This window comes from Hydra viridissima, unplaced genomic scaffold, assembly GCF_058129835.1.
Source record: "Hydra viridissima isolate aposymbiotic clone 2 unplaced genomic scaffold, HvirCarnegie_v1 scaffold_2, whole genome shotgun sequence".
Lineage (NCBI taxonomy): Eukaryota > Metazoa > Cnidaria > Hydrozoa > Anthoathecata > Hydridae > Hydra > Hydra viridissima.
Genome location: NW_028324301.1, coordinates 15,811,635 through 15,822,758, shown reverse-complemented (window position 1 = coordinate 15,822,758; position 11,124 = coordinate 15,811,635). Strand labels below are relative to the sequence as shown.

The 11,124-nt window shown below is 32.5% G+C and overlaps 1 pseudogene; it reads left to right on the top strand.

Moving 5' to 3' along the window:
- Positions 1-9,069: 9,069 nt before the first annotated feature.
- On the top strand, positions 9,070-9,699 carry LOC149892205 (uncharacterized; annotated as a pseudogene).
- The last annotated feature ends 1,425 nt before the right edge of the window (positions 9,700-11,124 follow it).

Here is an 11,124-nt window from a genome sequence, read left to right as displayed (position 1 = left end):
GATTTATCTTAAGTCTTTTAGGGGTTGCTCAAAGCTCTTGAAGATTTTAACTAAAATATAACAGAAAATGTATTAAAACGCTATCTTACTTTTGTTCTTACTTGGTCTTACTCAATTAAATTTATTAAAGTAATTATGGAAATTGTTATTTTTTATATAGTAGTAATATGATGCACAACTTGTGCATGTTTGTTTACGTTCTACATATATTTCTGGAAAATAATTCAATATTTTCATAGTTTTTAAGGTCCAAAATGAGGAAAAATGTCGAAATTGTCACTTCAAGTTAGTAAGTTCAAGTTATTAGTTTCAAATGTTTAGTATTTTTTGTCAAAACTTGGACACAGCTTCCGATGTTGTTCCACACCTTGCAAATGCCATGCTCTCTGTTGTTCATCTGTTGTTATTATTGTTGCAAACTCTGAGATTAGTTTAACGCCTCGTTCGGCAGCATAGTTGACAACTTTTACTGTTCGAACAAACTTTTCAGCAACTTGGAAGTCTTCATCTGCTGCCCATTGATTCACTGGTTTAGCAAGCCAATCTCTTCTGATGTTGAGATTCTGGAACAAGATGTGACTCCGGTCCTAACAGACTCTTCAATGTTGTGTTGCGTTTGATTTGTCTGAAGATTGGTTTACCCATTCGGAAGTTTTCAGGCACTGCTATTGTCCACAATTTGTTTGCTATTTCTTGCTTAACATGGTCACTCATTTTAGGATCATGACTAAATAAAGCAAAAGGAACAACTTCTTCAGTGAGGTACCATCGATGGTTGTTTAGTTTTGGTTTAGTTTGTCCTTTAGAATCTCCTAGTTGTGGCACACCCAGCAATTTTCCCGATGAAAATTCTGGTGAACCTGACAGAAGAATTGCTAGACGTTCAAACTTATCACCAAGAGAGTCCTGCAGTAACTTTCCATCCCAGTGCATGGCACCAAATTGAGGTGGTTTTTCCTTTATTTTCTCCATTATGTTTTCTGCAATGTGCTGTCTGTTTGACATTCGCTTTCGACGCGTAGTTGAACGGGATACATCGAAGTCGTCTAGATTGCCACCCGCTGCTTTTATTATAGCTGAAACTATCATTGTAGTTTGATTGTCGGACAACTTTAACCGATCGGCTGCTGTCGTTAACTCGTCACATTCCATAATTTTTCTGGGAACTTGAAGTGTAACAAATTCTTGAAACTCTATTTTTTCAATAATGTGATCTGGCTCAAAATCCGGATCAATTTCCGTACAACCAACTTGTGCATCATCCTCGGACTCTTCAAAAAATTCATTTCCTTCTTGCTCTGTAGCTCCTCTTTTCTCTAGTCTTTCTGTTTCCTTTTCTTGTCGTTGTTGCTGCTGTTCAATTCTGGTCAGAAACTGTAAAGCCTTTGCTTCAAAAATTTTATCCTGGTCATTCATACTAGAATTTCTTTCATGTTTCTGATCAAGAAAAAACGCAATGTCATCATCTTTGTGTTTCTGAGATAGAAGTCTAGATTTTCTTATGTCATCAATTGCATCTGGAGCACCAATGTCGAAAAGCATATCAAGCTCTGAGATGAAGTTTTCTCGTTTGTTACCAGGGTCGGTGGCACTACTTCTATTTTTTTTTAAACTGGTCCATTCATTCCATAATCCAAGAACATCAAACATACAGTTTTGTCTTACTTTGGTTTTGATGCGAGCCATGTGCCAAAAATCTGCAACACTGTCTGCAACGATGTAAGAAATTTCTTCATTCTTAACACTGTTACCAATGCTATCAGGATCATGTCTCAGATATAAAACATACTTCATCACCTGTCTGTGTGTAGGTAACTTTGCTCCTGTAATTGATGAACATGGCTGACCAATCAACCAAAAAATTGTACTAGTTCTAGTGGTAGGTTTTGAAGATGACGGAGTTGCGGGAACACTCGAAGGTAATGGCGAAGACGGTATAATTGGGTTTGTCACTTTTAATTCTTTTCCACTCCTAGTCAACATTTTCTATTTTTTCTAAACAAAAATGCAAAATTGTATGTACCCAATCGTAGCATGCAGGTAAAATAAATAACTATTATAACAAAAACATTATTTCCTATGTGTTTTAGAAAATGACATACAATTTGTTTGATTTGGGTCAAATTTGGGTCGAAATTGGGTCAAAATTGTGTAAAATTTAAAAAAAATTACTCACAATAACTTAAATAATCATCAACTTATCAATTGGCATCCATAACTTAATTAATCAATAACTTAAATTGATCAATTTCAACATTTTTGACAGTTATACTAAAAATAACATAGCGTTTTTGTACATTTTCTGCTAAAATTTACTTAAAATGTTCAAGAGCTTTGAGCAACTCCTAGAAGACTTTAAATAAATCTGTAAAAAATGTTTTTCAATAAAGCATTGATAGTATAATGGGAAAAACTTCACTAGGCTATGTTCTGGGTTGTGTAATAATTTCTGGACAGCCCTAACAAAGCCCCCAAGAGGAATGTTCGGTGTTTCAAACGCGAAGAGATGGGACACGTGGCAACATAATCTACAAAGCAGTACGAAAACGAGCAGGAAAGCGATCGGTGTGTGCTAGCTCCTCTCGAATATCTGTGGATTAAGCGCACTTGTGGTCATCCAAATCAAGGTGGATTGTTGAAACGCAAGAGCTATTGTCGATACTGGATGTTTAACGACGATGATTATCTTTTTAAAATTGGTTTTGAACAACCAACTGAAGCGATCGAGTGATGTAAAGGTTACAATATTCAGAGACGGTGTTCAAAGCTGTGTTGGTACGGCAATGGTTTCGCTTGAGGTTCGCAATATTTTCGCGCGGGATCGGGTTCTAGTGACAAGTTTCCGACCGTTTGGGACAGACGTAATTCTTGGAAGGAGTTCAATACGATTGCTATGAGTGCTTACCATTCTTCCGTCAGGTAAAGCAAGGTTTGGTGGAAATGTTTGTGCAATAGCGAAAAAGAAGAAAAAAACAGATTGAAATCAAGAAGTGGGACCACGAAGCAGTGTTCGATGGAGTGGACAGGACAGTTAAATGAATATGGAAAAAAAGAAACGATCCGAAGTTATCTGTGAATACAGTAGCTCATTACGCGGTTCCGGAAGAAGTTAAGCAAGAGTATGTGAGCAAGTTACTGGAGTGGATAAAGTAAAAATAGTTTCTGGAATATGATGAACGTAGGACGAGGCCGCCAAAGGGCCAGCTGGCACTAATAGCAGTGGTTCAACGTAATAAAAATAAAGTTCGCCCGGTGCTAGACTGGAGGTAAACCAATAGGTTCATTGAGGCATTTACATGAGATTTGGAAGTCGGTGCTGAAAAAATGAGGCACTGAAAACAAATGGGTAACAATTATCGAAACTATCAAAATTACCCTGCAAACTATCGAAATAACCGAGAAAATTATCGAAATTACCGTGCAAATTATCGAAATTACCCTGCAAATTATAGAAATTACTGTTTATTATATAAAATGAGATCTTTTTTTTTACTAGTTAAGACTCAGTTTTCTTTTTCGCAACAGCTTGTCCCAAAAAATATTTCAAGAAAAAAAAAAAGTAATTGCAATGTTGGAGATATTTAACTAATAGAATTCTTACTACACTGCAAATCTAAAGAGTTCTTAAAGGTTCCGCGGCTGTTCTTCAAAGAACCTTAAGGTTTTTAGAGCCGACTAAAAGAACCCGCGGGTTCTTGACGTACCTAAATGATTCTTTGTAGAACCGACTACTTTTTTAACGGAAGTTTGAAGAACCTTTAAGGTTCTTCGCATTAATTGTTAGAGTAAATATCTTAAGTTTCTTCTAAAGTTTCTTCAGAAACCTTTTTCATCTTTTTTAAGACGCCATTTTGTTTTTCTACATATTTTTTTTTACTCAGAGTGTTATTTAATCATAACGTAAAATCTTATTAATTTGACTTAACATGAATTCTGAAAAAATGTGATATACTGCCAATGGTTATGAGCTACCATACAATTTTATTTTATCAGTTAGTAAAATTAATTTAGGATACAAATTGATTTTTGGATTCTACCCAATGATTCCAATATTATATTTCAAAACTTAATTTAGAATGATAGTAATCATTTGCATCATATTATCTTATAAGTTAGATCAAATTTAAAACTAAAACTATTATTGAATTTTCAGTTAAAGTTTGGAATAGGAGAGAACTTAAATTGGTCAACTGAAGAAGTTTGTTTGCATTTAGAGCAGAAAGGTCATGGTGATTTACGACAACAAATTGTCGGTTAAATGAGCATTTTGAGTTTTTAAATGTTTTGTTATAATATTACTGATGTTAAATTTAAATTTATTTTTGTATTTAGCAAATTAATTTTTTTGGATATGGCTGCATGTAATAATAACTTGTGTTTTACTTGTTGTGTATGTCGTATGCAGAAGTATTCAGTGCAAAAATATTTAAAACATTTGTATATCATGCATGAACATACCCCTGGTTTTTTCCCTGTGTGTAATATTGATGGTTGTCCTGCCAAATATAAATCCGTAAAATGTTTACGTCACCATATGTGCAAAAAGTATTGTTTCATTATTAGCACACCTCAAGTATTAACAAATAAGTCTGATAATTTTAGGAGTGAAACAATGGAAAACAAAATTTTAGCAGACAGTGTTGGTGATAACACCACAAACGAGTTTTTTTTTAAAGAAATAACTTATGCTTTAAATAATTTATGTTTAAACAAATTTAGAAAAAAACTTATAAAATAATGCGTATTTTAAAAGTTGTTATTACTCACTAAAATTAATAACTCATTTTCTCCCAACTTTTAAAATTGGAGATAAAAAGAATTGAGGGCTAAGATCTGATAAAAGTGTTAAATACTGCAAAAACTCATCTAAATTAAAAAAAAAAAAAATCATTCAATTTCCACACTCAGATAATAAAGTTCCGTGTTTTAAAAAGTGTAAACAAATCAACATATTCAAGAATGTTAATTTACTAAGAAAAGAGCAACTTTAAACTTTTTCATATAATCTCAATCTTATTTGAATCATTTTCTTTTGCAACTAAAATATGCTTATTATGGTTTCAGTTTTAGAAAGAGTTTAAAATGTTTATTTATATGGAAGCATATAAAAAATGTCATGCAACAAACTAAAAAAATTAAAATTTGAATTCTTTTAAGTTACTACGCTTACTACGATTGCATATAATAACTTATCGCTTCTGAACGACCGTGGAAGGGCATGGAAGATAAAATATTAAGTTGGTTAAATTAAAGTGAAAAGACGATTTCATTTCTGAAGTTTTTGCTGAAACTGAGTGTGAAATTTATGAAAGCATTAAGAGAGGTAATAAATTTTGTGTAATACAAGAGATTTCTGTTTTTCAATAAACTATTGCTAAAAGTTTTTAATGCTTTTTTCTATTGAAAATTGTTTTATAATTTAGTTCAGTTTTATGCTTCTATTGTAATTTTTTTTTACTATTTCAGGTACTAAATTCAATGTTGCAATTCTTTTATTTCCACGGCTATTCAAAGAATCTGTTGAAACCTTGGTTACATTTGACACTCCAAAACAGAATACACCAACTATAGCAATCTCTCGAGCCCAATGGTTGACATCAAAATTTTTTAGAATTACATTAGATGGCCAAGAAAAATAGATGAACATCATAACGATGTTGATATCTCATAAGCGATGGTTTTATATTTGCCTCTTGTTTTATTTACGATATACAGTACCCTGTTCAGTTGAAAAACATATTAATATTTTTTGAACACATCATATTAAGTGTATCAAATAAAGAAATCCCTGTAATAATTCACAAAATGGTGAATACTTTGTGCAAGGTTATTGATTTATTTTAAACTTATTTTATATCTAAATCTTAAACTGCCTAACATAATTTTATAAATTGTAAAGTTTACAAAACCAGAGAGAGAGAGATTTACTAGATGATGAGTTAAATTTCACCTTTTATATATCTTCAATTGTTTATTTAGGTTTAGCTAATTCAACGAAAAAAGTTAACAAAAACGTTTAAAATAAAGCAACTTTTAAATTTATTTCATCCAATAGTTTTGTAATTTTTTATTGCTTATAACATATGCTTTTTGTTAATCTAGTCGTTGTTTAATTCATCATTTCGCATAACAAGTAAATGGTAAAACGTGAAATCATTATTATCATGTAATGTAAACTTTTTTCGTTTAAAAAAATAACAAGTTTTAATAAAATTGTTACGCTAAAAAATTATCCGAAAATTCAATTATAATTATTATGGTTTTTTTTTTTTTCAAAAAATATTTTATTTTTTGTCTAGTGAACATTTTTTCAGTCAGATGTCTTGAATCTAAAAAAAGTTCTTTGAAAATCTTTACAAATAGTTTTTCTTTTAAAAAAAAGGTTCTCTTTAGGGTTCTTTGAACAACCTATCCGGATGATTTATCGGAACTATCAAGAACTCTTTGGTTCTTCAAAAAACGGTTAAGGGTTCTTTAAGGAACCTTATCGTAAGGTTCTTCCAAACAACTCGTACAAAAAGTTCTTTGAAGAACCTTCAGCTTCTCAGCTCAAACTCAGCTTCAACCTCAAGAACCCTCTAAGTTTATTAGAGTGTATAGCAAAATTTTCAGCTCTTACCTTTTCTCTTTACTTTCATCTCAAACAATAAGGGGTTATACGGTAAATTATCTCTGCTTTAGGATGAAGGTAAATTAGCTCAGATGTTAAATAAAGGGTGGAGGAATCTGAAATTTTTATTTTAAGACAAGTAAAATAAAAAAAAAAAATTAAAAACGTAACATCGCGTAATTAGTTTCGAAGTTACCACGGGAAAAATGTTTCCATAAAACTGTTTGTTGCAAGTTGGAAGTGTTAGGTTACATTATATCATTCAAAATGAGTGACAAAGCGAATTTTTTAACCATCTAACCAGCCATTTGTACATAATTTGCCCGTGTGCAAATTGAAGTTTGCGCAGACACGCACGCAAACAAACATGATCAAAAAATAAGAACTGAAGGTACCGTCTCATGAAAAATAAAGGAAGAAAATCTTGAAGAGCTAACGATTCTTGCCTTGGCACTTAAGTGCAAACCATTGGACGTAAGCTAAAAATAGTGTGGGGAAAGAATATCACCCTCGTGGTGAAACTCAAATTATAACTATTCGCGGTTTGAATTCTTCTGTTTCTCTTTGAAAAATATCCCTATACTTCTTTACCTCTTCTATGAAAATCTCTTTTCTCTATCTCCCATTAATCAATTTTTCAAAATTTCCAAAAATTCTCCGATCAGTTTTTCCATAAAATATTCTCTAAAACATCCTCATTTATTTCCTCATAAAATCTTCTCAACAGTTCTCTCAAAATTATAATTAAGTTCTACTCCTTCAATCTCTCGCAAAAATTTTCCCAATATCCCCCAAAAAATATCTGCTAGATTTAATAAAACGTAATTTTTCGGTGGTCACAGATATCATTAAATCAGGTGTTGTAGCACAATACATTTTACTTCAAAGTTCGTTTACTGCTTAGGGAAAGTCTGGGTCCCAATAGTAACTGAACGAGTCCCGAAAGGAACCGGTATCGGACACCGATAAAAACAAATAATGGTTTTATCGGACTCCAATTAACCGATAAAATCGGGTAATCGAAATTTTCCATACCTGACCCGACTCAATCTTTCGGGTTATCAAGAAATCGGTTCTCAAAAGTAAATGATCTTATCGGTTCCCGAACCCGATTACCAGAAACGAACCCGATTACCCGAATGGTTCTGTCGGGTATTCTGTGAAAAAGGTCCATTTTGTTCAAAAATAGTTGATATGTCTAAAAAAGTTACCAAAGTGGAATATAACCGTATTAATCGCAATAATTACATTTTCACTTGGCCCTTTGGCAGTTAAACAAAGTTCAATATATTTCCTTATGCTTTTCACGCCATCCGTTTGGCAAAATTAATTTATCTCCTCCTTTTAATTGAAATGCTTGACTCTGATTGCTTGTTACAAAAGACCCAAGGTAAGCCAAAAATAGCAAAAGCGATCGTAAAGCATCATTGTGTGCCAGAATTGTTACCTTTTCCGTTCCTTGAAATGATGTTAAAAGGTTGTGATTTTAAAATTTTAGGTTTAAAATTGGACTTATGTAAGAGAGAAAAACATTTGAAAAATGTTTGCTAGTTAGTCAAGTGCTCTGTCATCATAAAGTATAGTCGATGTTGATACTGAAAACGAAGAAGTAAGTGAATTTTCTTCTGTTTAAAATAAATCATGGCATCAAAGAGACTGCATAAAGAAAACAATTTAAAGCTGAAATACGAAACTCTACTGGAATCGTAAAAAGAAAAAACAAATAAAGAGGTTTCGAAAATCTTTGATACTCCACCAAACACTCTTTCAACCTGGAAAAAGAATAAAGATAAAATCTTTGACGTTTTTTGTCAAGGAAACTTGGCTAAACGGGTGAAAGTTGCTTTGCATTATAAAGTCAACAAAGCTGTACTTAAATGGTTCAACTGAATAAGAGCTGATAATGTCCCAGTCAGTGGTTTGTAGTTAAAAGAAAAAGCTTTATATTTTGCGAAAGAGTTCAGCTTCGAAAATTTTCAAACTTCGGATGGATTTCTTATTTTATTCTCTCTAACATTTATGATTAATGACTTAACAATACATGATTGTTCTACAGATTTTTCTTTAACTGCTTTAAAAAAATAAAGTAACTATTTTCCAGAACTTGATATTCTGGAAACTTGCAAAGACCTCGAAGTAAAATTCAAACGTTACGTATCGCACGTATAAGTTACGTCAAAGCAACTAGGAAAAACGTAAAACATCTAGGAAACTTGGAATATCGAAGTTTCCTAGATGTTTTAAAGGTGTGAAAAATATTCCTTTTTGCTATCGGGCCCAACCAAATAGTTGGATGTCGGCAGAATTATTTGAGGAGTGGGTAAAAGAAATTGACCTAAAGTTTAGTTTTCAGAAAAGGAAGATTGTTTTAATTATAGATAATTGTTCTGCCTAACTTGCAGAACCTTGATTGGATGGAGTTTATCTTTCTTCCACCGAATACTTCGATCACTCAACCTATGGATCAAGGAGTTATCTGATCTCTTAAAGCCAAGTATTGCTAACTTGCAGTGAAAAAGAAAATTGCTGAACAAGATGCTTAAGTTTTCTATCTTAACTGCAATGTTTATGCTAAGAAAAACATGGAATTCCATTCCAGATCAAATCTTCATAAATTACTTCAAAAAATCAGTAATATCATTAGAAGCAGTCGAAAAGCATTCAAATGATGATAACGACCCTTTCTGTGGCTTAGATGTAGACGAAACTGTAATGGAAAACTTAAAAAATGATCTCGAAATGTTAAAAACAAAATTCGAAGCAGATTTTAACCTCACGGTCGATGTATGCATTGCCAACAAATCATCAGATCATCATATGAGGACATCATTGCAGAAGTTTCTGAGCATGATGCTATTGAAACTGAAGAGGAATTCAATTATGAGTGCGTTGGTGTTTCTGGCAACCAAACAAAAACAAGTCTGAACGAAGCGATGCATGGTATCACTGTACTTGAGAACTACAGTCTTTATTCCAACTTTGGAGATGATTTGACGAAGGCTCTTAAAGACATAAATCGTGTCACTGAAATGGATTTAAAAGCCTCAAAAAGACAATCTACAACTATTGACTTTTTTTTGAAAATGTAAAAGTTGAAATCACATATATTGTATATAGGCCAAACAATCACTATTTGTTTTTTGTTTCATTTTTATTCGTTACTTTGACTAGAATATTTGAAAAAAAATCAATTTTCTGTAATTCAAAAATCTCTCCAATTCAAACTTTTTTTTTGCACGTAATTTTTGAATTAGAGAGATTCTACTGTATCTTCAGATCCAGATGACCTGCTTTCCTATGAAAGCGAAGCTGAAAACAGGGAATACATTGTTTAACATTTTAAGTTTAATTTCTTTACTTAGTGCTTGTAAATTTTCTCACAGGGTGCTAATTACCTTCAAACTTTACTTAAATTTGCAAAGAATCAAAAGACGGTGGGAAGCATTCAAGGTTTTGTTTAAAATTAATTTTAATTATATGGTTAATTATTTGTCTAATTTCTAATAAATTTGTCATCTTAGATATCCGCCCAAAACTGAAGCGTTCCCAAGGAAAAGAGGAGGGGCCCAACAGACCCGCCTCCTAAGTAATTCCGGGAACCAACTGATTCTGAAAAAGGAACTCATCAATTGTTGGGGAAAATCATTTGCTGCAAACTTTATCCATGAAGTCGTTTGAATTTCTTGACGGCAAACAAATCATTAACATCGACTTGTCGGCACTACCTTTAGTCTCATCATCCGAAGAAACGCTTGGTTTGTTGAAAACTAAGGAATCAATTAAAGGAAAGGTAGGGCCATATTTTAAAAAAACTAAATTAGGTATTATTAATTTGTATTGTCAAAAATAGACAACTGCCGATAATTGCTGATACTCATTGATATTCGCCTATAACAATTGCTGCAAATAGTTTTGATAAATGATGTTTGCTAAAAATTGCTGATTATTACTTAAATTTTTTGTAAATCGTAAGTAGTTACTTAAAACCTCGCTGTAAATTGCTTATTGTTACTTAAAATCGCTGCAATCTATAATATGCTGTAAATCCCTAGTGCTGCCAAAAATCTTCATGCATAGCATTCTATAACTCTGTAATAGTTTGCCACACAGATAATTTTCTAGTGAGAGGCTTTTTTCAGTGTTAAATTTTTATTTATAATTTATCATAATTCAATCTAATTTTATACTTCGCTCCGCTCGCTAATCCAATGGATCGTAAAGTTGTCCAATCAAGCAAAAAACGAGAGAGCGCTGGTCACTATGCTGCCATACACTCCAAGCAGCAACACTGTGACCTTCTGTTCTACCTTTTTGTTCCTAAGAATTCGGTGCCTCTCCAACAATGGGATCAAAAAGTTAGTGAAATATTTTCATCAGTCATCAGACAAGAAGATGATTGAGCCCAACTTTTATACCAACTTTCAAAAGTCTTGTTAACAACTGAAGGAGTTTTTTACTTTTACAGACTTAAAAACCACAGATTCCAGTTCTTCTCAAGATTGTTCGGCAAAAGT